This window comes from Geotrypetes seraphini, chromosome 4, assembly GCF_902459505.1.
Source record: "Geotrypetes seraphini chromosome 4, aGeoSer1.1, whole genome shotgun sequence".
Taxonomy (NCBI): domain Eukaryota; kingdom Metazoa; phylum Chordata; class Amphibia; order Gymnophiona; family Dermophiidae; genus Geotrypetes; species Geotrypetes seraphini.
The window spans coordinates 75,027,267-75,054,793 of record NC_047087.1 but is presented as its reverse complement, the minus strand read 5'-3'; the positions used below and the strand labels follow the sequence as shown (position 1 = coordinate 75,054,793).

General features: G+C 43.3%; 1 long non-coding RNA gene across 1 annotated transcript in view; it reads right to left on the bottom strand.

Annotated features, from left to right (window-relative positions):
• Positions 1–8,116: 8,116 nt before the first annotated feature.
• Positions 8,117–27,527, bottom strand: part of LOC117358820 — a 71,301-nt gene continuing 51,890 nt past the window's right edge. Inside the window, exons 5-6 of the long non-coding RNA XR_004539098.1 lie at positions 25,140–25,197; positions 8,117–8,721 (exon numbers count right to left, since the gene is read on the bottom strand). This is a non-coding gene — a long non-coding RNA (uncharacterized LOC117358820). The remainder of the gene's footprint in view (positions 8,722–25,139; positions 25,198–27,527) is intronic.

Genomic DNA, 27,527 nt, shown 5'->3' with positions numbered 1-27,527 from the left:
TCTGTCTGTCTGTCCAAAGCAGCATTCCCTCCCCCTCTATTTCCCACTCCCCATACCAGTTCCCTGTGCAGCAGCATTAGCGTTTCCTCTACCCCCCCATTTCCCTTCCCGTGGTCCCGACTACAAAGCTGGTGATTCCAGCAGCGTGTGCAGCAGTCTTCATACGCTGCTTCGGGTCTTTCTACTGCCCTGATTTACTCTGGCACGTCCCTGATGATATCATCAGAGACACGGCAGAGCAAATCAGGGCAGTAGAAGGCCCCGAAGCAGCGTGTGAAGAGTGCTGCACACGCTGCTTGAATCGCCGGGTAGGTAGTCGGACCCGCGGGAAGGGAAGGGGGGGGTGGGCGGCAAAGGACTCGGGTGAGTTTAAGAGCTGGTGCGGAAAGTTGCTGGGCTCCTCGGTGGGGGGCTGAGCGGCGGCAGCGATCCCTCTCCTCCGAGACAACCGCCCCCCGCCCGCCTGCCTGCCTGCTCGCTCGCTCGCCCGCCCGCCCGCCCACCCGCTAGAGGAACAGAGATCGGCGGCTGGCTATGGTCCCGGCTTGTTGGAGAGCAGGGAAGGGTGCGCGTGAGGCCAGACCGTAAGCCGCGCATGCGCACTTCCTAGCTGCAGCTCACGGAAAATGGACGCACGCATAGGAAGTGCGCATGCGCGGCTTACCGTTTTATTATATTAGATTAGTTTGTGCATGAATTTGGGATCTGCTCCCAAACTGAGTGGCCTTGATAGAATATGGGGTTATGTGCACCTAGGTGTAAATTCTACGTAGGTCGCTAAAAGGTACTGTAGGTGCTAAGCTAGTATTCTATAATGTCAGAGTTACATGCCAAATCTGTTATGGATACTAGTGTATGTCTGCAGTTAAATGTCAAACTGTAGTTGTGAACATGTAGGCCATTGGCTGACGTAAATGGTAGCCCCTAAATCATGGTTGTCCAACATTGGTCCTCGAGGGCCACAATCCTGTCGGGCTTTCAGGATTTCCCCAGTGAATTTTTATGAGATCTATTTGCATGCACTGCTTCCAATGTAAGCAAATAGATTTCCTGCACATTCATTTGGGAAATCCTGAAAACCCGATCTGGCGAGGGCTGAGGATAGACGCCACTGCCCTAAATGCAACAATTAGGCACATACGACTGTAACTTTTCTTTAAAGTACTCATATGAATAGTCAGAACATCCATGCTGTTGTCATATGACTGGGCCTTCTAGCCACTCAAGCAGCAAAACTAGACTACAAACTCTCCAATTTACTGATAACGACTACAGACTACAAATCGTTTAGAAAAGAAATAAAAACCATCCTATTCAAGACATCCTTAAAGATAAACTCATACCGCAAGATTCATCCCAATTCTCTGTAGCAAATCGCTCTATTATTCAATTCCTCTGGAAATGGCCAGATAACTTCTTTTGTAATTTGCCTTGAACTGCAAGGTATTGGTGGAATAGAAATCACTAATGTAATGTAATGTAATTTAATCCACCCCCAGGCACCTTTGTTCTCTGTCTAAACATAATAACACAGGGTAACACACATACGCCATGCATTCCATTAAAATCCCTGACCAGGTCTTCCCAGCTCCTCCTGGTCATTCTATGGGTCCTCCTTGGACTCTCCCCAGGTCCACACTGAGACCCCTCCAACCCTCCACCGGCCCCAGTGTCACCCACTGGCTGCCACCTCCCTAGCCGGTCCCTCTGCTGGATACTCCCCAGAACCCCAGCCAATTCTTCCATAGTCCACCAGGCTGCATCCTAGGGATCCACTGACTGCCACCGGTGTCAATACTGATCTATCTGCTGGTCACCACCATCCCAGCCGATCCCTCCACTGGTCTACTGTTAGTCCTTCCCCCTCAGCCTTGGACTTTTCCTGCTTCTCCGCCACTCAGTCATCTTATCGCAAACGCACAAACTGAGGACTCTCTTCATGGGGCCACCACCAGTCCCCCCACCACCTGGTCCCCTGGACACCCACCACTCAGATCCCCCTCCACTGGTCCCACCACTGGACGTCAAGCCCAAGCCACTTCCCCGACTCCAGACTCCACTGTGCCCCCGGCCATTCCTCCAGCTCTCCCCTGACAGTGTACAAGTCTCCATGGACCCTCCCACCACCGGGCTTCACTACAGGGCCAGATCCCTCTCCCATATCTCTCTGCCTTGATAAGACACATTGGCTGTCACATCAGAGCAATATTTATATTCAGTATTTCATGTAGTTTCCTGAAAAGTATCAGCAGGTGGCAGCATAACAAACTACTAGAAGTTGAACAAATTACTAGAAGTTGAAGCCTACAGAATAGCCTTGTATGGCAAAATGATCATTAGAACGCAAAAGCCTGGTCTTCTTATCAAGCTCTTCCACTAACCCATGCACTTCACAGGTGAGCAGCTTTACAAGGGGTCGCTGAAGAGCCCAACCAAAAAGAGAATGATGTGGAGCCACGAAACTTACAAGTTATTCCACATTTTTCATTTCAATGATATGAAATGAAACAAAAAGTGTCAAGAAAAGTGTGGAATAATTTGTAAGTTTTGTGGCTCCACATCATTCTCTTCTTGGTTGGGCTGATAATTTTTAAGCACCCCCCTCGTACCTCTGCAATATCAGCTATTTATTCCCCCACCCCCACCCCCACCCCATGTCAGCATTGCAACTATAAGATACCTATATGTCAATTGCTTTCTTCTTTACTTGGAACCCATATTTTCTTTTATTGCGATATTATCTCCCTCAGCAAGAACTCCATTGGAGCCTCATCGCTGAGACATTTCATTTGACTTTTGTATGGGAAGAAGAAATGAACGTACTCTAGAAACAGAACAAATAATGGTTCGAGGTTTTATGACGAGCCAGACAGAGATAACTTTATTGTGCTCCATATAATACTTTACTTTTTTATTTATTTGGATTAAAAAGTTTGATATAGAAAACAGTTTATTTTTTTATTTCAATTTATATCCCGTCCTCCCAGAAAGTTCAGGGTGGGTTACAAAGAAAATACACAGTTGCAATGACCATAGGGAGTTAAGGTACAAAATTGTAGGCTACATGGTAACATATACAGAGGGGAATTTTTGTAAAACACAAGGGACAAAAATAGTTAGGAAGGTGGTACTTGGCCAGCAAAGGGGCATATAGGCTCACACTATAAGGGGCTTATCAGTAGCATATAGAAGAGTACAGGATAGAGCAGGGGTCTCAAAGTCCCTCCTTGAGGGCCGCAATCCAGTCGGGTTTTCAGGATTTCCCCAATCAATATGCATGAGATCTATGTGCATGCACTGCTTTCAATGCATATTCATTGAGGAAATCCTGAAAACCTGACTGGATTGCGGTCCTCAAGGAGGGACTTTGAGATCCCTGGGATAGAGAGACAACATTCTGAGGGTTTAAGGAAATTTCTGGATGTTTGGGAGCCATTGGCTAAATTTTGTAAGGAATAACTAACTTTATTTTACTGACCTTTAAACATACACATCAAGGGTGGGAGGGAAGGGGGAGGGTTTTGTATTGGAATTGATTCAGGGATTTTTTTAGGTAGTTTCTTGTGGGTATTTATTTTCTTGATTACTAGGTGAGATATTAATAATTGCTTATTAATATCTGTAAGTTTACTGTATTTTTCTTGTAATATTATATGTACATGAATTATTTGCATGCATAATTATAGTTTGAAAATTTAATAAATATATTAAAAAAAGAATAATACTTAGGCTAAATAGTCTCATTTATAGGGGGAGCCTACCTGCAACACATGTGAGATACATAGGACATGAAATGCATATAGATTTCCAAACTGAGGGAGCAAATTAAGAGGAACTTGGGACTGCTAGTGTTCTGGCGTTTACTACATCTAATAGGTTAGGTTGTTCCTTATGTTCATTTATAGCTCTTTTCTAGTGCAGGAGCTGAATCTGTAGGCTTCACTGCTCTCCGAAGACCATTGGGGAGTCCAGTGATCGGATTTGCAGAGGCAGCTGGTTCCATAGCTTGGGTTGGAAATGGCTGTAGAAGCTCTTGCTTGTCCTCTCCCTATCCAGCTTTGCTTCCTCTGTCTCCCTATTGCCTCCTTTTCCCCAGTTTCCTCTCTTCCAAATGACACAGCATATTTTCTCTCCTACCTTTCCTCTAGAAAAGCTGCTGGAAATGTCGCAACAGAGTGCCTCCCTGTCTCCCTTTCACCTTCCCTTACCTTTCATCCACTGTTGGGTCCTGTTCCTTTTGATGCATGCTTCCTTTTTGCTGTGTGGGCAAAAACTGGCAGTGCCTTACAGCACGCTGGAGGAGAAGAAGGCTCCATGACACATCGCTTTGGTTTGTGGGCATGGCATGGCCACAGCAGGAAGGCTGGAGAGGAGGGAAGAATTAGAAAGGGGAGATGCTGTACTATGTGTGACAGAGAGGTGGTGGTGGTGGACTACATTAATGTCTGCAAGAAAGATAAAGGAAGAGAAGAGATGCTCTAATTTCCAAATGATTTATATATAAGGATATGTAAAGAAGATGCCCAAGATCAATGACTCTTTTTGATGTGCTACCATCATAGAGTAGAACTTGGAGGAAACACCCAGGTATCTTAATAATTCCATAAGACTATTTCAGGAGTAGGTTAGTAAAAAAAATTGATGAATCCAAACTATAAGGAGTTCAAACTACAAAGTATGTCCCCGTGCATTCCAGTGGTTGACTTTGTCTGATTTTAATTTGCATGTGATATAATTGAATGATTCTAGTATCATACTTAACCCTGAACCTTGGAAAAAAGCATCCTATCTCTTTCATTACGATTCACGTGTAATACCAAATATAACAATATATAAAAAGAAAAAACCCCAACACAAAATTATAGGATGTTGTCGACAGTCCTCTAAGACCCCCAGTAGAAATGAATATTGTTTTATTGAAGCAAACTGTAGCCCCGGTGGAGCGAGAGGCTTTGCTGACAGGATTCTAAGCTTATCGCATTGTCCACCCTTAGGCTTTGGTGTTCCATTTGAATTATTTCAGGGTTCCTCTTAGACAGCTGTGTTCGAAACAGGAATCCAATTACCCACTGCAGTCAGGCAATTGAAAAGCTGCAGGACAAATACGCTAATAAATAGGGAGTTGGGGGGAAAAGGCCTATGATTTGTGTGGTAATCAACAAGAGAAGGTCAATTGTAATAGAACAGACTGGTTTTCAAGACAAAGCTAATACAGAATGCCTTCCCCTTACTGCAGGGATGCTATCAATAGATCTGCTGTTTTTCATTACAAAAAATGCCACTTGCTGACAAGTTGAGTATAGGTAGTGAAAAAAAAGGGACTTGGAGAGGCCTCTGATGGATCAGGTGATTAACATCAAGATTGTAGATGGGCAATTAAGAAATGTCAAACTGATGACCTGCGTGAGGTCTCAACTGCATGGCAGAGGAGGGGAAAAGAAATGGTAACCTCCCCCTCTCCCCCTTCCACTGCTAAGGTACACAGATAGAGACATGCATAAAGGCAACGAGCACCTTTGATTGATGATTTAATATAGGCTTTTGCACTAAATTTTGGTCTGAACTACTGTCCCTGGCTCCAAAGAAATGATAGAAATATGTTCAGCACATCTGAATGAATACATTCTATGTAATTGTTTTCCGCCTAGACTGGGAAGGAAAGTATTCCGTGCTCGGAGGAAGAAAGAGAAGCTTCTCCTGTCATCAGTTACTAGTGGTAAATCATTCTATGGGTACGTTTGACTTGCTAAAACAAAAAACATCTACATATTGCATTCAAATACTTTCATACATCATACTCTGTTCATTCCATCTGTATGAAATATTACCTTGCACACATCGGCCATAATTTTAAGCATGTAAATAGTGGGTTCCCCCATACAATAGTGAATAGGGTAATAGTATACCAAAAATCATCACAATAATAATATCACTACACCATAAATTGCATATATATCTGAAAAAGGAAGAAAAACCTCAAAGCACCCAGATATATAACCTGCTATGGTGCTTAGCAATCATAGGCATAAAAATCTCCAAACAATCTACATTTATTTCCATCACAATAATGCTCAACTAATGGCAATCTAATAGAATAATGCCCATCTAATAGAAGGGTCATAGTCCAGTTCTCTACATAGTAAAAGAGAAAACAATGCCTATTGTTTAGCACATAGTAAGCCATTATTTGAAAGGTGCTGGGTACCTAGTGTACAACAGGTACCGTATTTTCACGCATATAACGCGCGCGTTATACGCGTTTTTACCTACCGCGCATACCCCTCGCGCGTTATATGCGTGAGCGCGGTATACAAAAGTTTTAAAACATAGTTCCCACCCCGCCCGACGCCCGATTCACCCTCCCAGCAGGACCACTCGCACCCCCACCCCGAACGACCACTCGCACGCGCTCCCACCCGCACCCGCATCCACGATCGGAGCAAGAGGGAGCCCAAGCCCTCTTGCCCGGCCGACTCCCCGACGTCCGATACATCCCCCCCCCCGGCAGGACCACTCGCACCCCCACCCCGAACGACCGCTCGCACGCGCTCCCACCCGCACCCGCATCCACGATCGGAGCAAGAGGGAGCCCAAGCCCTCTTGCCCGGCCGACTCCCCGACGTCCGATACATCCCCCCCCCCCGGCAGGACCACTCGCACCCCCACCCCGAAGGACCGCCGACTTCCCGACAATATCGGGCCAGAAGGGAGCCCAAACCCTCCTGGCCACGGCGACCCCCTAACCCCACCCCGCACTACATTACGGGCAGGAGGGATCCCAGGCCCTCCTGCCCTCGACGCAAACCCCCCTCCCCCCAAACGACCGTCCCCCCCCAAGAACCTCCGACCGCCCCCCAGCCGACCCGCGATCCCCCTGGCGACCCCCACGACCCCCCCACCCCCCTTCCCCGTACCTTTGGTAGTTGGCCGGACAGACGGGAGCCAAACCCGCCTGTCCGGCAGGCAGCCAACGAAGGAATGAGGCCGGATTGGCCCATCCATCCTAAAGCTCCGCCTACTGGTGGGGCCTAAGGCGCGTGGGCCAATCAGAATAGGCCCTGGAGCCTTAGGTCCCACCTGGGGGCGCGGCCTGAGGCACATGGGCCCAACCCGACCATGTGCCTCAGGCCGCGCCCCCAGGTGGGACCTAAGGCTCCAGGGCCTATTCTGATTGGCCCACGCGCCTTAGGCCCCACCAGTAGGCGGAGCTTTAGGATGGATGGGCCAATCCGGCCTCATTCCTTTGTTGGCTGCCTGCCGGACAGGCGGGTTTGGCTCCCGTCTGTCCGGCCAACTACCAAAGGTACGGGGAAGGGGGGTGGGGGGGTCGTGGGGGTCGCCAGGGGGGTCGCGGGTCGGCTGGGGGGGCGGTCGGAGGTTCTTGGGGGGGGGCGGTCGTTGGGGGGGAGGGGGGTTTGCGTCGAGGGCAGGAGGGCCTGGGATCCCTCCTGCCCGTAATGTAGTGCGGGGTGGGGTTAGGGGGTCGCCGTGGCCAGGAGGATTTGGGCTCCCTCCTGGCCCGATATTGTTGGGGAATCGGCGGTCCTTCGGGGGGAGGGATGTATCGGACGTCGGGGGGGGGCATCAGGCTTTCAGGATGGGGACAGACCTTCAAGGGGGGGACAGTGCACGGAAGTCAGGGGGGGTGAACGGAGAGTCGGGACAGCGCACGGAAAGTCAGGGCGGGCGAAAGGAGCGTCGGGCAGCATGCGCGGTATACCCATGAGCGCGGTATACCAAAGTTTTTGTACATATCAGCGTGATTTCTGCGCGCTATACCCGTGTGCGCGTTTTATACGGGTGCGCGTTATTTGCGTGAAAATACGGTACTTCTGTTTTAGAAGCATAAAGCTCAAACTGTTTACTGAAATGAGGTATCTATATTTGTATAATTTACATACTTGTATATTGCACAAATTTATAGTTTGACACAAAAACATTTTTTAATCCATAAATATACTCAAAATGCAACAGGAAATAACTGTTTCCTAAAATGTTTTAAGTTTTTTTTTAAATTTTGGAAGTCTTGGCTATGTTGCTTCAGGGCAACAATGTGCAACTATGCCCCAAATATACATTTCTATGCAGCTACATAAGCTAGTTCAGTATTATTGATGGAAGTTCTGGAAACAGACTTTGAACTAAAGCACAAGTAGACATCACATTTCTCACACTTGACTTTTGAGATGCCCTTACAGCCTAGGTACTTGCATCTTCCCTTCTTGTCGACAGAGTCAGGCCAGTGTGCAAAGCTGTCAGTGTGAACTACAGTTGTTGGAATTGCAGTGGTGGCTCCTCTTGCTTTCTTTGCTTGATTTTTTTTGGGGGGGACCACATAACGATTTGACTCCTCGACAAGTGTCTGTCTGATCTGTTCATCAAACAGTTCTCAGAAGTATTCAGTTGGATTTCTGACATCTTTACTTGTATATTGGTGGCTGATAATGGGCTTTTCAATAGCATCAGCATCAGCTGACTTCCAGCTTTTCCATGTAACGTTCTTTAAGGCTGCAGTTTTTTTCCGATAAAGGTTCATCATAGTAACATAGTAAATGACGTCAGATAAAGACCCGAATGGTCTAGCCAGTCTGCCCAACCCTACATGCTCCATAAAAATCAATCATTTGAATTTTCAGCGGCTGGTTCAACAGAACTAGCCGTGGATCTTCATACTCCAATGACAGTTCACTATCTTCCAATAGGGTGCACAGCCACTCTCTTCTGTTTATAAAGGTAATATATATATATATATAAATAAAACATAAACAAAGGAAAGAAATGAATGCCTTTTTTACTGGACTAACTCAATGCATTTTATGATTAGCTTTCGAAGGTAACCCCTTCTTCTTCAGATCAGAAATAAGCAAATGTTGACAAATATCAGTGAATATAAGGGAAACATAAAAGCTTTTCAGTGATAGTTCCAGAGGAAGGGGGAGGGGTGAGTAGGTAAGTAGGAGACAGAGAGGTGACAAAGCAATTTAAATTTTAAAGTGTGGATCCATCTAAAAATATGTAGCCACATTGAAATAATCAGCAACAAACCAGTAAGAGCAATGCAAAAACAAACATATGCACATACGTAAACTTACTAATTATAATGACAATATTTTCATACAAACCTTTTCTGATTGAAACAATTTCATCAAATAATGAGAGAAATATAACTTCAAAGTGGCCAGAAAAATTCTTGCTGATTTCCAGATAGCCAGTGGAAGCACAAGGACTTCTAGGTCACTTCCAGGTCCAGGCCCAGGAACTTCCAGTTACTACTGGTCATTCTAGCTCTTCCAGTACCTTGGTCCTTGTAGACCCTCTGGTCACTGGTCAGTTTGGATATTCTGGTACCCTAGTCCCTCAGACCCTTGTCAATTTGTAGCAAAAGGGTTTGATCTTACTGGGGATTAGGCAGGTGCCAGCAAGGGGAAAATTAGGTATCTGACACTTTTAAAAACTGACCTCCATACAAATAATTCTGAGAAAATGTAGTGTTTCCAAAATATCTTTTGGACTCTGATTATCTAAGCTGAACATTATCCCACTTTGGATTTGAACCATGTCAGAGGAAGTTCACCCATAAGAATAGCCATAATGGGTCAGGCCAGTGGTCCATCTTGTCCAGTATCCATCAGTGGCCAATCCAAGTTACATGCACGCTGGCAGAAAACAAAATAGAAAGCAACATTCCATGCTACTGATCCCAGGTCTATCTTAGTAGCAGACTATGGACTTTTCCTCCAGGAACTTGTCCAAACCTTTTTTAAATCTAGATATGCTAACTACTGTTACCAAATGAGTTCCAGAGCTTAACTATTCATTGAGTGAAAACATATTTCCTTCTATTTGTTTTAAAAGTATTTCCATGAAACTTTATGGAGTGTTCCCTAGTCTGTACTTTTAGAAAGAGTAAAAATATTGATTAACTTTTACCCGTTCTACATCACTTAGGATTTTGTAGATCTCAATCATATCCCCCCTCAGTTGTCTTTTCCAAGCTGAAGATCCCTAACCTCTTTATCCTTTCCTCATATGAGATGAATTCCAACCCCTTTATAACTTTGGTCACACTTTTTTTCTAATTCCAATATACCTTTTTTGAGATACAGCAACCAGAATCAAATGCGCCAATTGAACGAATTAAAAAATGAAGTTAGGCACCTGGTTTCCAAGTTTTATTAAAATTTGTTATCCTGCTTATCAAATTTCTAAGCAGTTTTAAAATAATAAAATTATAAAAATGGGGGATATACAAACATCCGTCATTAACATGACAACATAGATGTTTACATGGACATTACAGACTAACAGCGATTACAAGAGGTAAGAGGTAAGAAATACAATTTTACATAGGATAGGAAGACGCAGAAGGTTAAATTGAGTAGGAAGGCGGATTTACATTTGTGGTGGAAGGTAGTGTCTGGTTGTCAGAAGTTATAAGTCATATGCACCTTTGAATAGAAAGGATTTTAAGTTTGATTTGAATCTTTTGAAGTTGGATTCTTCTCGAAGGGTGATTAGATATTGAATTTCATAGCAGTCATTTTTTAAAGAATCAGTGTCTTTATGTCCAGGTTATTCTTGCAGCACCCTCCCTTGGGTAAACCTCTCCAAAAAGATGGTACATAGATCCTAATAAATAAATAGATGTGGGTTTGGTAAGGACCTTGTTTATTCATGAGTCTCACTAGTTTCAGCAGGAGTTTACAAAGAAGATTTGCACCGGTCACCCATCATTACAACTTTCCCTGGCTTTTGGAAGAGGGTGTCCTTCTCTCTCTCTTTTTCTCTCCCATCTCGGATTTTTATCCTCATGTAGAAAAACATAAAATATAACCAGCTGGCTTGGTCTTGCTCTCATTAAATATCTAATACATTTGCTGAATGCCACTCAGTCAATCAGCTGTAGACTAATTATGTATTTCATTAGAGGTCATCTGTGCCTGAGAGATCTCCATGTAAAGCTTGGGCGGTCATCCCTATTTGTTCAGTTGCTGCATATTAGCTGCTCTGGGACTATGGAGATCTGAGTAAATAGCAGGGTTCATACTGTGTTATACTACCCTTTATTAGTAGGAAATTGAAGCCTGGAGATTATTAATAAAGTCACAGCCTCCAAAGGCTTTGCAAATTGACCTCTGATCAGGCTGCATTAGAAGAAGTTTACCCTTGTTACTAATTGAATTAACAGTCTTGTTGGTATTATTCTACCTTGCAGGCATATCACGACATTAAGCTCCTTCTATTAATGGCAGGGAGTCCTATTTTTAAAGAAATAGTTCACTTGGCATATTGAGGTGCCAACCCTTGGTCACGCAGGGTGCAGCTGCCTGTTGTGATTAACCCTGCCATATCAGATATCAAAAATGTTTTGTTAACGCCAAGGGGACATAACAACAGGCTTTCTATTCAAATCTGAATCCCATAGATTTTATTTTTGCAATGGATATAAGGCGGGTTTGAGTAATATAAGGGCCCCCGGAGCTAGAATAGTGACTCAAAACTTTAGATCATTTCTGTCCTGGTGAGCCAGAAAGGTCTCTGGGAAAATGTTTTTCTATGTTTGAAGGATTTAGAGGCCACACAGGGTAATGTTTCAGTGAACGGATTTTGTGTTTTATGTGCTACTCATCTGCAGCTTTCACCTTCTTTTCATTAACTCTTTGATGCTAGACTAAACATTGTCTCTTAATTTCATAAACATGCATGCACAGTTTTACGCTTAGTGTGGAAACTTGTGGGCAGAAGTTATAGAATAGTACTACTACTACTGATCATTTCTATAGGGCTAGTAGACATATGCAGTGTTGTGCATCAAAACCCAAAAGAGACAGTCCCTGCTCACAAGAGCTTACAGGCTAGTCTACTACTACTATTTATTACTTCCATAGAGCTGAAAGGCATATGCAGCGCTTTACATTTTGGCATTTAATAGACAGTCCCTTCTCAGAAGAGCTTACAATCTAACTTGGACAGACAGACATGACATATAGGGTTGGGGGATGCAGATTCCAAGGTGAGAGGAGTTGAAAGCAATCTCGAAGAGGTGGGCTTTTAACTTGGACTTGAACACTGCCAGAAACGGAGCCTGCTGTAGGGATTCGGGCAGTTTGTTCCATGCATAAGGTGCAGTAAGATAGAAGGGATGGAGTTTGCAGTTGGCGTAGGAGGAAAAGGGCACAGATAGGATGAACTTACCAGCTGAGCAGAGCTCGCGGGGTAGGGGAACATGGGGGATATAAGTGTAGAGATATAATGAGGGGCAGCCAAGCGAATGTATTTGTAGGGCAGTAAGAGGAGTTGAATTGTATTCGGAAATGGATGGGAAGCCAATGAAGTGACTTTAGGAGAGCGGTAACGTGACTTTAGCAGATTTCACGGAATATGAGTCATGCGGCCCAATTCTGGACAAAAGGTGCATCAGTAGTGCAAGTTAATGCATAACCTAATTTAATAATTAGCAGCTAAATGGTGCTAACAACCAATTCTTGGCTATAATTGGTGTTAATTGGCACTAATTAATGCTAGCTAGCAGGCAACACATGTAACTGCCCTAGTTGGGATTCTGCAAATTGTGCATGCAAAATTCATCCTGAGCAACAGCAATGGGACCATGGATCTGGGGAGAGCATGGGTGGGTCAGGGGCATGCCTAGCACTTATACACGCAGATTATACAGCATTATCAGATTATACAATATTATCAATATTATGCCCCTAACTGAAAGTAGTTAAGCACAAGCATTTACACCAACCTTTGAGCTATCATAGGTGTTTGGACCTAAAGTTAGATGTACAACTGCAGACGTATGCTCTATTCTATGAGGGAAATAATGTATATATGAGATTGCCGTAATAAAATTTGCACTTAGTGTTCATCATACCCAGAACCTAATTTTAGATGACCTGTAGAGAGTTACTCCCAGTGTGTCTCGTTACCAGCTATGCACACTTGGTAAATCTCATAGGGCAGCTAGCATGGAACATTAGCAAATGTATGAAACCTGTGAGGGGCAATAGTGTTTCCTACTGAAGATGTCTGTCTGCTTGCATGAAACTTTTGGATGCAGAAGCACACAAAGGGCTTGATTCAGTAAACGGTGGTCATAAATGTTATGGGAAAAATTGCCACTCAACACTAATCCTATAATGGGCACTCAAAGATATAAGACCTAGCACTCAGAGCCCATTTCAGCAGCCTCTCCCCTTCCAATTTAGATGGAACGACTTACTCTTGCTGAAACAAGGTGCAATTTCTGGCATCTTATTTATCTCAAGAAAGATATAGCGGTGCTAGAAAAGGTTCAAAGAAGAGCGACCAAGATGATAAAGGGGATGGAACTCCTCTCGTATGAGGAAAGACTACAAAGGTTAGGGCTCTTCAGGATGGAAAAAAGACGGCTGAGGGGAGATATGATTGAAGTCTACAAAATACGGAGTGAAGTAGAATGGGTACAAGTGGATTGAATTATCACAAAGTCAAAAATTACAAAGACTAGGGGACACTCGATGAAGTTGCAGGGAAATACTTTTAAAATCAATAGGAGGAAATCTTTTTTTCACTCAGAGAATAGTTAAGCACTGGAACGCATTGCCAGAGGTTGTGGTAAGAGCGGATAGCGTAGCTGGTTTTAAGAAAGGTTTGGATAATTTCCTGGAGGAAAAGTCCATAGTCTGTTATTGAGAAAGACATGGGGGAAGCCACTGCTTGTTCTGGATCGGTAGCATAGAATATCGCTACTCCTTGGGTTTTGACCAGATACTATGGACCTGGATTGGCCACTGTGAGAACAGGCTTCTGGGCTTGATGGTCCATTAGTCTGATCCAGTAAGGCTATTCTTATGTTCTTATGGATGCACATCCCCAGCATTCTATAACACTACATGCAAATTTTAAGAATGTTCCTGACCGGCTCATGAACCTCCTTTAGTTTCTATTCCTCCACTACCTTGGCAATTCAGGGCAGATTATACTAACAAGAAACCAGATTAATATATCTGGGAAATACATTAAAAAAAGAAAGAAAGAGAATCAATGCTAACTACACATGCCTGAAAACCATCAATCAGAAGCATAGTCCAATATACCAAATTTGCAAAACAAGAACACTTTCACATTTTTCCGAAACAGCAGATAATGTCTGCAAGATTTCAAAGAGAGAGGCAAGGTATTCCAAATTTCTGCCATATGATATTGTATAGATAGAGAAAAATGCTTCACCGATTTTAAATTGTTTGTACCTAGAAAACTTAATATGAACCAATTGCTTGTGTTATGGCTCACATTTGAATCTTGTAAAGATGTAATTAGAACCTTCCCTGCAAAAATTTTAAAAATCGTAATTCAAAGCATAAAATGAATTCTTGCTATAACAGGTAGCCAGTACAACTTAGCATGAAAACACATAACAGATTCACTGTTATGTAGCTCCAAAATCATCCTGACTGCTATGTTTTGCAGATGCTAAGATTTGGTGACTGTGCAGAGCCCTGCTTTCTGAGCTCCTGACATATTATGGCAGTTTTTCCAGGGGCTGTAAAAAGGAAGCAACACTTTTAAATTTAAAATGAAAGCAACTGACCATGTCTCCACTATGCTCTGCTTTCCTGTCTGTCTGGTACATGAGTTCATTTTTGAAAACATTCCATCTCTTTCCCTTTCACTTTGTCACTTTCATGTTGAGTGCTTTCACATCTACCGGTAATACTTTCTTTCTTATGCTTGATGATTTCCCACCATTGTGCTTCTCTTTCATGTCTACAAGGTAGCAGTGACGATTGCCCTCATGGAAGGTGAGTGAGATGAGATTTCTTGTTTTATTGTGCAGGAGAGTTAATCTGATTTTTTAAAAATAAACCATTTTGTTATTCGCGATTTTACAGTTCGCAAACATTTTCGGGAACCATACTACCGGAATATCAAGAACGGTCACTTTCCACCATAAGACTATCTTAAGCCAATGGTGTGCCCTGGGTAATATATAAATTTAAAAGGACTCATTGATTTAAAGAAAATATTATACATTTTGCAAAAGTACTGTAAACGTTATTAGTAAGCAAAAAAAATTGAAGAAAGAGTAAAAGGAAATGTTTGCCCTAACATTTAAACTTTGCTGTCAGTGTTATTTTAAAATGCCAACTACATAATACTCAAATATTCAGTGTCAGGCTAAACCCAGATACTGGCAGTGAATAACTAGGTATAAAGTGGTCACTGGAAGCCATATGGTTATTGTGGACATTCAACAATGGTGGGCATGGAATATTTGGCTATAACTTTAAATTAGGGGTGTCCAACTTCAGCCCTCGACTGAGGGTCCTCGAAGACCAAGTTTGGACATCTCTGCTTTAAATACTGCTGTCCTCAGTGGCATAGTGAGGGTGAGAGGCGCCTGGAGCAGTGGTACCCCTCCCTGCCCTCATCTCTGTCCCCCCCCGCTCCTTCCTTGCTTCCCCTTACCATGCACATGTGCACCCCTTCCCCCATACCTCGTTAACTTTCCTGGTACGAGCAGCATCACCAACTTGCTGCTTGCGTCGGCTCTCCCTCTGATGTCACTTCCTGGGTGCAGGATCCAGAAGTGACGTCAGATGGAGATTTGACGCAAAACAGGACTATGAGGAAAAAATAGCCCAGGAGGCCAAAAACTTCAAGCCCTTCTTTAGATACGTGAAAGGGAAATAACCTGCAAAAGAGGCAGTGGGACCCCTGGACGACAAGGGAAGAAAAGGGTACATCAAGGAAGATAAACAAATCGCAGACAAACTAAATTCCTTCTTTGCGTCCGTCTTTACGAAGGAGGACACCTCAACAATACCTGAAGCGGAGAAACTGTTTACAGGAGAAATAGAGGACAGCCTCACCACAGTTGAAGTGAACTTAGATCAGATATACTACCAGATCGACAAACTTAAAAGTGACAAATCCCCTGGACCGGATGAAATTCACCCGAGAGTCTTGAAGGAATTGAAGGTTGAAATCAGAGAGTTATTGCAAAAACTTGCAAACCTGTCAATCAGAACTGGTCAGATACCAGACAACTGGAGGAAAGCGAACGTCACGCCAATTTTCAAAAAAGGATCGAGAGGAGAACCGGGCAACTATAGACCTGTGAGTCTTACGTCTGTCCCCGGCAAGATGATTGAATCACTGATCAAGGATAGCATAGTTCAGCACTTGGACACACACGACTTGATGAAACCCAGTCAACATGGATTCAGGAAAGGGAAATCGTGTTTGACGAATTTACTCCCATTCTTTGAGACCGTGAACAAGCAAATTGATAGTGGAAAGCCGGTGGACATAATATACTTGGACTTCCAGAAAGCATTTGACAAAGTTCCACACGAAAGACTTCTCAGGAAACTACAAAGCCATGGCATAGAGGGAGATATACAAAGATGGATAGGCAAATGGCTGGATAACAGGAAGCAGAGAGTGGGCATAAATGGGAAGTTCTCCGACTGGGAGAAAGTGACTAGTGGTGTACCCCAGGGCTCGGTACTTGGGCCGATCCTTTTTAATATTTATATCAATGACCTGGAAAACGGAACATCCAGTGAGATCATCAAGTTTGCAGACGACACAAAACTCTGCCGGGCAATCAGATCGCAGGAGGACAGTGAGGAACTCCAGAGCGATTTGTGTCGGTTAGAAAAATGGGCGGTGAAATGGCAGATGAAGTTCAACGTGGAGAAATGCAAGGTAATGCATTTAGGCAGTAAAAATAAGGAATACGAGTACAGAATGTCAGGTGCAACTCTGGGAAAAAGTGAACAAGAAAGGGATCTGGGTGTACTGATAGATAGAACCCTGAAGCCGTCGGCACAATGCGCGGCAGCGGCAAATAAGGCAAATAGAATGTTGGGCATGATAAAGAAAGGAATCTCGAGTAGATCGGAGAAAGTTATAATGCCGCTTTATAGGGCAATGGTCAGACCCCACTTGGAATACTGCGTCCAACATTGGTCTCCCTATCTAAAGAAGGATATAAAACTGCTGGAGAGGGTGCAGAGACGAGCAACTAAACTAGTGAAGGGTATGGAGAAACTGGAATATGAGGATCGACTTAAAACACTGGGATTGTTCTCCCTTGAGAAAAGGAGACTGCATGGGGATATGATCGAGACCTTCAAAATACTGAAAGGAATCGACAAAATAGAGCAGAGAAGATTATTTACATTGTCCAATTTGACACGGACAAGAGGACATGAAATGAAGCTAAGGGGGGGCAAGTTCAGGACTAATATCAGGAAGTTCTGCTTCACACAGAGAGTGGTTGACATCTGGAATACTCTCCCAGGGGAGATTATTGCGGAATCGACAGTCCTAGGCTTCAAAAGCAAACTAGATGCATATCTCCTTGAGAGAGGCATATAAAGATATGGTTGGCTATAAAATAAGCCAGGTGTATACCTAGCAGGGCCTCCGCGTGTGCGGATCGCCGGACTTGATGGACCGAAGGTCTGATCCGGAGATGGCGCTTCTTATGTTCTTATGTTCTTATGACGCTGGTGTGAGCAGCAGGTTGGAATTGCTGTCCGTGCGGGCAAAGAGCTAGAGGTATGGTGGGAGAGGGGTGGGAAGTGAGGGTGCGTGCACAGTGGGGGGGGGGGGGAGGAGTGGGAAGGAGCAAGAAGGGAGCCAGTGCCCCTAACAAGATGGCCCCCCAGGGCAGACTGTTCCCCTCCCCCCCTTATTACGCCACTGGCTGTCCTAACTTGTCTGGAGAGTTCTGGTACTTGCAATGAATATCGAGGGTACCCGGATAACTTGGCTCCATCCCCCAGTTTCCCCAGCACTATCCAGATAGTTCTAGAGCAGTCAGTAAAGATTTTTCAGGAGTATTATCAGGATAATACTACTGAAGATCAGTGACTGGCTCTAGTTTCTGTTGCTCATGTTGAAAATATGCACTGCCGAAGCACCACCTTATCTATCTAGATTTCTAACCCCTTACTGCCCATCCTGAGAACCTTCGCACCTCACACCAGAATCATGTTATTATTCCTTCCTTCAGGAAAATTATTCTTGATACCACTCACAGTTCTGTCTTTTCAGTTCAAGGTCCTGAACTATGGAATATGTTACCATCCTATCTTAGACTTCAGATTTCCCTGTCCAAATTCAAATCAGATCTCAAAACATATCTTTTCTCAGATGACTAGATCCCATTTCAGGTGCTACCTAGAAATCACAGCAGAGGAGTTCACCCTCTCATGCTATCACCCCCTCTTTCTTATACTATTTTGTAATTCACCCCCTATCCCCCCTTTCATACCCCACACTGCTCCCTGTGACCCTGGGCAAGTCACTTAATCCTCCACTGCCCTAGGTACATTAGATAGATTGTGAGCCCACTGGGATAGATAGGGAAAATGCTTGAAGTACCTGTATGTAAACAGCTTTGAGTGTGGTTGTAAAACTTTAAAAAAGGCGGTATACGTACAAATCTCAATCCCTTTCCCTTACTATCTTGTCATCTCACATTTCTCCCTATAATCTTAGTCTGTAAACTGCTTAGACAATTGTCTTTGATAAGTGGAATATTAAATCTCTAATAAACTTGGAACTTGGAAACTTATCCAGGTAAAAGTCATTCCTACTTGGATAAGTGCCACTAATTATTGACTCAAATACACTCTGTTCTTGTTATTCCAGTAGTATGGTTCCTGAAAATGTTTGTGAACCGTGAAATCGCGAATAACAAATAATAACAAATAATAACAAAAAATAACAAAAATAACAACGTGAAGTGAGCTTCATCCGCTCAGTCCACTTTGAACAACTCTGATCACAGTGAGCCGATATCAGGTAACACTTGCATTTAAGATTTATATATGAAATTGATTATAAGAGCCTTTTAAGAATTTAATAGCGCTTAGATGGTAGAATTATTATTCTATAACCTTGCATATTTTGTCATTATATATTTCTAGTTTGCTGTTCGATTTTTCTTAGTGTCCCTCCCTGACGAAGAGATGAAATCCGGGTCGTGGGGACGGGAGTTTTTCTAAGAAAGAACTAACAAGATTTTAATGAAGCACTAGCACTTTAATTTGCACCAGTCACCAATGAGAGTTAACAGCACCAACATGAACTGCCCCTGAACGCAGATAAGTACCATCATTAGATTGGATTTAGCATTCAATATTCAGGGAGGGTAGGGGACAAGTGAAGGCAATGATGGTCCCCTTGTTAACCTCATTGTAGTGACATCACTACTATATGGGTTATCTGGTCTGAGCACTTCACAATTATTTATAGAATTTATTTTACATAATCACAATAAGTTTGGACTTTAAATGATCTATAACTGTGAAAAAAATTAATATACAGTACCTGCTAGTCACAGATTACTAAGTAATTTATCTCTCTATTAAGTAGTTATTTTTTTAAAAAAAATATGGCATCTGCATCTATGAGACACACATGGTTTTTCTTGTTACCTAGAGCTTTTTGGACCCCTGTTCATTTACAGAAATTGGATAGTTCTAAATCTAATAGATGCTGGCACTGTCATTTACTGTTCTATTGTCCATTGATACTTAAATTTTGGAGATCCATTTAGGATCAAGTGAATAAATTATTGGAAAATCCAGTGGCATTGACGTACGATATCGTGCTATTTGGCACGTTAATGAGGGCCAAAAGCCAAATATCTTCCCATAATAATAAACTTCTCTTTATTATGACAGAGGTTGCCATACAACTTATTTTGAGGAATTGGAAAAACTGGGATTGGTTAAATTATACTTTTTGGTGGGAATCTCTATGCCACATTTTTAAAATGGAGTGTATGATGGCCATACAACAGGGACATTATAAGAAATTTATGGATGTTTGGGAGCCATTGACAGAATTCTGTGATTGCTGATTTTGCCCTTTGATCATACACGTTGTAGCGATGCCGGTACCCGTGGTTCAAGTAGGTCCGGCTTACGCTTACATTAGCGCTGCTCTGGCGTGCTTCCCTTGAAGGAAGGAAGTCCTGCTGTATAACATTCACCTTCTAGGCAGGAAATAAAAAAAACACAAAGAGTCAATTTTACTGATCCTGCAAAATCTGCCTAACTTTCTTTGGGACTTTAATTATTCCCCTCAGCTGGGAGCAACCAGAGGGAGGGAGATTCCTCTGGGGCTGTTGTGGGCTGTTCTGCTCACACTCCTCTCCTCCCTCGAGATCAGTAAAATCTGCATCCAAGGGAAAAACAGCCTTCTCCTTAACTCTGGTCACAATCCTATCCCCGTGGTCAGCTCTCTGGATAACTGGGCAGGGTTTAACTAAAACCTGTCCTGGCAAAGGCTGAGCTACAGGGACAGGATTGTGACAACGTCCAGGTTGGGAGGGTGGGAAGATACTTTTAATTAGATTGTAATTCTTGGATATGTATAAAGGGGGGGATGATATATGTATTTGTCATAAATATAATTTGATAGAAGCTAAGTGTTGTTAAAGGGTAAAATGTCTGTAAAATATGTTGCACTTATTTTTGGCTTTAAAATGAATAATATATATATATATAAAAAATCCTGAGTCTATGGGAAAATGAAGGTTAGGTTCCAGCAGTACACATTGTGCCTCAAAACTTCAGAAACTGAACAGTGGATCCTATTGGGAAAATAGGGTTAGGAGGATCCTGATTGGGACAGAGATTGGAGTACCTAGAGATCAACTGTCTCAAACTCAAACCTTTTGCAAGGCCACATTTTGGATTTGTAGGCACTTGGAGGGTCGCAGAAAAAATAGATAGGGTCCTTTTACTAAGGTGCGCTAGCCGATTTAGCACGCGCTAAACATTAGATTCTATAGATGTGCCAGCATTTAGCGCGCCTTAGTAAAAGGATCCCTAACTATTTTTTCTGTGGCCTTCCAAGTATCTAAAAATCCAAAATGTGGATTATCAGAAGCAATTAAGGAAAGCTTTATAAACCGCTGCTATAGATGCTTGTAATTCACTCTCCGGACGCTTGAGGGCCATATTTGGAAGCAAACACCAGACCACGAAGTGAAAGTAAAAGCAAAGGAAGCTGTTTTTTTAAGAGCAGGTCAGCAAATATGCAAACACAGCATCGCAAGTGGGAAATATCGGTTACAATGGATGCAACCGCAGGTACACAAAATCACGCATCTGGAACGGACTGTATGTTTAAACATTCTCAGGGTAATTTAACTTATGACAGTATGCAGCCTGTAAACAGCTCTCAGCTATAGGTTGAAGAAATCCTGGATATTCAATGCCAGGGCATGTATAGCTCCCCGCATTGAACAACCAGATGTATGCGCTGACCTGGAAGTTAACTGGGCACCGACTGATATTCAGACTAGTGCCTGGTTAACTCGGTGCATAAAGTTAAGACACCCTTTTTGTCCTAATTTGATGCACTTGCTTAGCTGGTTAGCAGACTGAATATTGCTGCTGGATAAGTGCTAGCTCCGCCCAAACTCCACCCCAAATTACCCCTGATCTAGCTGCTAGAGATTGGCCAGTTAGCGGATATATTCAGCAGTACTACCCAGTTAAGTGCTGCTGAATACTGGGTAAGAGCGTCTTCTGCTTAGTTAAACCTTTTTGAATCGTTTCAAGTTTATTAAGAATTTGGAAGATCCATCAAGGCAGTTTACAATAAATAATTGAACCAATTAAGGTCAAATGGAAAGAGAACACTTTGATATTTCTTTATTTTCTCTTTTTATTATCTGTTCATCTATGGTCTTAAGATTATATTTTGTTAACCGGCTCGAGTCCCTCTGGGAATTATCCGGTATATAAAACTAAAGATTAGATTAGAACTACAATTATTACATTACATTAGTGATTTCTATTCCACCATTACCTTGCGGTTCAAGGCGGATTACATCCAAACTAAAACAAAATTACATTCAAAATTTGAAGGAATAGAATAAGCGATGACATAGAATTTTTAATGTAATATATATTGGGTAAAGAGTTAGGGAAGTGGAGGTCTTTAGGAGATAAGAATAGGGTGAAATTATGGGTTTTAGATAACGTTTGGTAGATAAAAGAGTATTAGAGAGATCTAAGGGTAAATAGAGTGCTGGATATTGGGTTGAGATTGATTGTATTGGATAGGTTTTATGTGTTTTTTGAAGAGTATGGTTTTAATGTCTCTCCTGAAGGCTTTGTAGTCTGTAGTCGAAGATAACAGAGTGGTGATTTGTCTGTCCAGTTTAGCTGCTTTGGAGGCTATTAGGTTATCATAAAGTTTTTTTCGTTTGACATCTTTGGATGATGGGTGAGTGAATAGTGAGTGGGATCTTCTGTGTCTGGTTGAGGAGGATTGATTTAGTCAGTTATTCCAGTAGGTTGGGCTTTCTCCGTTGAGAGCCTTGTAAAGTAAGCAGTAGAATTTGAAGTGCACTCTCGTTTCTATTGGAAGCCAGTGCGAGTCATGGTATGCCTCTGTGATATGGTCATATTTTTTTAGGAAATAGACAAGTCTCAGGGCTATATTCTGTATTGTCTGCAATTGCTTCATCATGGTCGCAGGACAAGGTAGGTATAGTATGTTGCAGTAGTCTATCATCCCAAGGATGATATTAATTATTAATAGAAAAGAACAGTGAAGAGAAAGTAAGGGACACAGAGAGAAAAGAAAGAAGGGGAAAAGAGACCAGGGCTGATACTGTCCCCCTTGACAAATATTGTCACCTCTGTTTTTGAACTTCTGGTTATGCCCCAAGGTAAATACAGGACCAGTGTCAGACATGCTGGGGCCTGGGCAGAAATGAAGGAGAGGGCCCTCCAATTCCTATCCCCCCGCTCCCTCCCCTGATTTTCCCACCCTTCCATCCAGTATCTCTCTCTCTCCCTCCCCCATCAACCCCGAGTCTATCATCTCTCCCTTCCGCTTCCCAACTGCCCTCCCATTCAGTATCTCCCCCTTCCTCTTCCTTCCCTCTAGAGGGCCCCCATGAGACAGGATTCTTCCTTTCTCCCACTCCAGTCTGAAGCCCGCACCCCCTCACTTTTTAAAATGTAAAGGAGGTCAACGGCATGGCAGTGATTCTCCAGCACTGCCTGTGACCTCAGCACTGTTCGTCTGCCACACTACTTTCTGTTTTCACTTGGGCGGACCACTAAAGAGGAACAGTGCTGAGGAGGCCACGGGCAACACTGGAGAATTGCTGCCATGCTGTCACCCCCTTTATATTTTTAAAGGTGAAGAGATGTGGGATTCAGACTGGAGTGAGAAGGGAAGGACATCACAGCTAATGGGGGCCATTGAAGCCTGGGGTCCAAGGTAGCTACCCTGTTTCCCCTCTTCCCTAACACCAGCTCTGGATGAACAGTTGCACCTCTGTCTAGGTCTTGCCAGACTGTGCATGAAAGAAGAGGTTTTATTAGCTAAGATTGCATTTTTGGTATTTTGGCTATGCTTAATGTTCATTAGGGCAAAAAGGATTTTTATTAGTTAGTTAGTGCCCTTCGCAATAGTCTTAAAATGGTTTGCTTTTCAAAAAGATGCTTTTAACAGCAATTTACTCATTAAATATTGTGCAGCCATGCAGAGTCTATTCTATTTTAGTTGCTTTTAGTTTATTTTACTAACTGGGGATGACATTTGGGTTATAGGAGGCTAGCAATACATAGCCCATTTAATTTGGATTTACCATCTCTTCTGTTGACAAGAGCAGACCCATATATCAGGCTGATTGCTATATAATGTGTGAATGTAGGCCTGTTATTGTCAGCATCTTTTATTGCTTTTGCTCTTTTTAACTGTTGGAGTGATACTGTGATTGGATGTTTAAAGAGCTAGAGTTTGTGACTGCTTTGTACACATAAGTTATGGCCCATACTGATAGGGTAAAGAAAAAGATTGTTAGGGGTAATATATGCTGGTTCTAGTTTGGACTAATATAATTTTTTGTTTCCTTTTGTTTATCCCTTCAATTTGATTTCCATGTCCTAGGTTTCCTTTTTTTCTCTGTTTCATACATATGCTAATTGTGATGGGCATCCAGCCATTGGGCTCCTGTTTTGTGACACATTTGCTGTCATGGTTTTCTAGTGTAATGGTAAATGGTAAAACCAGAGGACATAATTTGAGGTTGAGGGGTAGTAGATTCAGGGGCAATGTTAGGAAATTCTACTTTACGGAGAGGGTAGTGGATGCCTGGAATGCGCTCCCGAGAGAGGTGGTGGAGAGTAAAACTGTGACTGAGTTCAAAGAAGCGTGGGATGAACACAGAAGATTTAGAATCAGAAAATAATATTAAATATTGAACTAGGCCAGTTACTGGGCAAACTTGCACGGTCTGTGTCTGTGTATGGCCATTTGGTGGAGAATGGGCAGGGGAGGGCTTCAATGGCTGGGAGGGTGTAGATGGGCTGGAATAAGTCTTAACAGAGATTTCGGCAGTTGGAACCCAAGCACAGTACCGGGTAAAGCTTTGGATTCTTGCCCAGAAATATCTAAGAAGAAAAAATAAAAAAAAAATAAATTTAAATTGAATCAGGTTGGGCAGACTGGATGGACCATTCGGGTCTTTATCTGCCGTCATCTATTATGTTACTATGTTGTTTTCTATGCCAGCTCTTGTTTTGATCCTGGTTGTATGTTCTCTTTGCAATTGCTAATAAAGACAATTTAAAAAAAAAAAAAAACATCTGTTGGATCAGGCCTCTAATGCAGGTGGACATAGGGCTACCAGATTTTCCTGAAGGAAAATCCAGACCCATGGCCACGCCCCCCGGCCTGCCCAGTTCTGCCCCGTTCTGCCTCCCAGCCCTGCCCCCAGACAGCATCCATGCATGCGCGGACACGACGCAACACAATGATGTCATGTGCATGCGGGCGTGCACGTAACTTCACCGTGTTGCATCCGTACATGTGCGATGCCCCTTCCCGATGCGATTTGGACGGAAGGTTTTCAAAACCCGGACAAAGTGCCGGGTTTTGAAAAGCCGTCCAGACTCTCCCCCCCCCCCCCCCGGACATTTCCGGGGAAATCCAGACGTCTGGTAACCCTAGGTGGACGCTGAAACAGTCATGTTGAAAGGACATTTTTTTTTTTTTTTTTTTTTATTTATTAATTTTAAACATTATCATTTATACAAATAATAATACAAGGAACATAATATCACAATCTTCAAGAATTAAAGAATTAATCTTACATTACTTTCATTGTCCTCAAGTCCTCATTACGGGGGATTATCCTGATCTTAACTTCAACTATAAACAAAAATATAATCAAGATCTTAAAACTAAGATCAATTTAACAGTGCATTATTCTACTGAACTCATATTGCAGTTAAATCAAGTGGCAATTACTTGTGTTTCATGAAGTTTTAGAAACTGCTCTAATTGTATAGAATCCCAAAATATATAATCATTCTCCTTAAATTTCACTAAACATTTGCATGGAAACTTCAAGTAAAAAGTAGCTCCCAAGGCCAACAATCTTGATTTTAAGTTCAAAAATGACTTTCTTCTAAGTTGTGTAGCCTGGGCTACATCCGGAAATATTAACACATTATATCCACAAAACTTTGCTTGCTTATTCTGAAAATAAGCCTTCATAATTAAAGATTTATCTAATTCCCTAGCACAAGTTATTAATAACGTAGACCTAGTTTGGATTACATCTTGTGAATCTTCCAAAAAACCTGTTAAATCAAATTCTATCTGTTCCAACTGATCTAATCCCATTTCTGCCAAAACTTTCTTTCTCTGTGGAATATAATACATATTTGTTATTGGCAAGGAGTCCGGATCTGCCAATCCCAAAATTTCTTTAAAATATTTACGAATCAAAATCTCTGAAGTCAATAAATGGGTTTTTGGAAAATTGACAAATCTTAGATTCCTTGCCCTAAGCAAATTCTCCATTTTTTCAAATTTTGTATAGGTAATATGTGAATCTTTAAGGACAGAAGATGACAAGGTTTGTAATATTGATACTTGCGATTCCATAGTCAGAGAACGTTTCTCAACAATTTTCAAATTTGAATCAATATTTTCTAATTTAGTAACTACTTCTTTTGAAAATTTAACATTTTGTGTTACCACTGATGTTAACAACTCTTCTACTCTAACATTTATTGACCATAAATCTTTAAGGGAAATTTCCTGTGGCTCATTCCGGGTTTCTAATGGAGCAAAAGCTTCTCTTTGGAAAGAGATAGCTTTAGGCATTTCTTCATAAAATAATGAAGAAGATGCCTCCTGCTCCGTAGGAACCACAGTTTGAGAATTGGAACCACTTTGGGAATCCAAACCCACAGCTATTTTAGGTAGAGGAGGAGGAGTTCTTTCCAGAGGGCTAAGCGATGCCCCTGACAAAGATGCAGCATCCTGATTACCTCCTCTGACATCAGAAGACATAAAGTGTCTATCTATAGGGCCAACTATTACTGGGGTCGATACTTTGGGTTTAGCTTTCCTTTTCCCCATTTGATTAATTATACAACTTACTAACTTACTAGCATACAGCTCCAGCAATCCTTATCCAATGTCTCCCAATGTCTCCAAAGGGGCTCCCAAGGGGCTAAACGTGCCCCTTAGGGCACGCCCCTTTGGCCACGCCCTGCGGCCACGCCCTGCGGCCGCGCCGCAGTAGCGGCGTCCTTTTCACTTGCTAGTGCAGGACCCGGCTGACGTCAGGGCTGTTGTCTCCGCGGGTGCCCGCCGAGATTCGGGACCCGAAGTCAGCCACTCACGATGTAGTCAGAGTGCTGCTGTCGTCCGGGGCTCAGGAACACCTCTGGAAATGCTGCACCTCTCACAGGTAACCCCCACAGGCAAACAGTAGCGGCGTCCTTTTCACTTGCTAGTGCAGGACCCGGCTGACGTCAGGGCTGTTGTCTCCGCGGGTGCCCGCCGAGATTCGGGACCCGAAGTCAGCCACTCACGATGTAGTCAGAGTGCTGCTGTCGTCCGGGGCTCAGGAACACCTCTGGAAATGCTGCACCTCTCACAGGTAACCCCCACAGGCAAACAGTAGCGGCGTCCTTTTCACTTGCTAGTGCAGGACCCGGCTGACGTCAGGGCTGTTGTCTCCGCGGGTGCCCGCCGAGATTCGGGACCCGAAGTCAGCCACTCACGATGTAGTCAGAGTGCTGCTGTCGTCCGGGGCTCAGGAACACCTCTGGAAATGCTGCACCTCTCACAGGTAACCCCCACAGGCAAACAGTAGCGGCGTCCTTTTCACTTGCTAGTGCAGGACCCGGCTGACGTCAGGGCTGTTGTCTCCGCGGGTGCCCGCCGAGATTCGGGACCCGAAGTCAGCCACTCACGATGTAGTCAGAGTGCTGCTGTCGTCCGGGGCTCAGGAACACCTCTGGAAATGCTGCACCTCTCACAGGTAACCCCCACAGGCAAACAGTAGCGGCGTCCTTTTCACTTGCTAGTGCAGAACCCGGCTGACGTCAGGGCTGTTGTCTCCGCGGGTGCCCGCCGAGATTCGGGACCCGAAGTCAGCCACTCACGATGTAGTCAGAGTGCTGCTGTCGTCCGGGGCTCAGGAACACCTCTGGAAATGCTGCACCTCTCACAGGTAACCC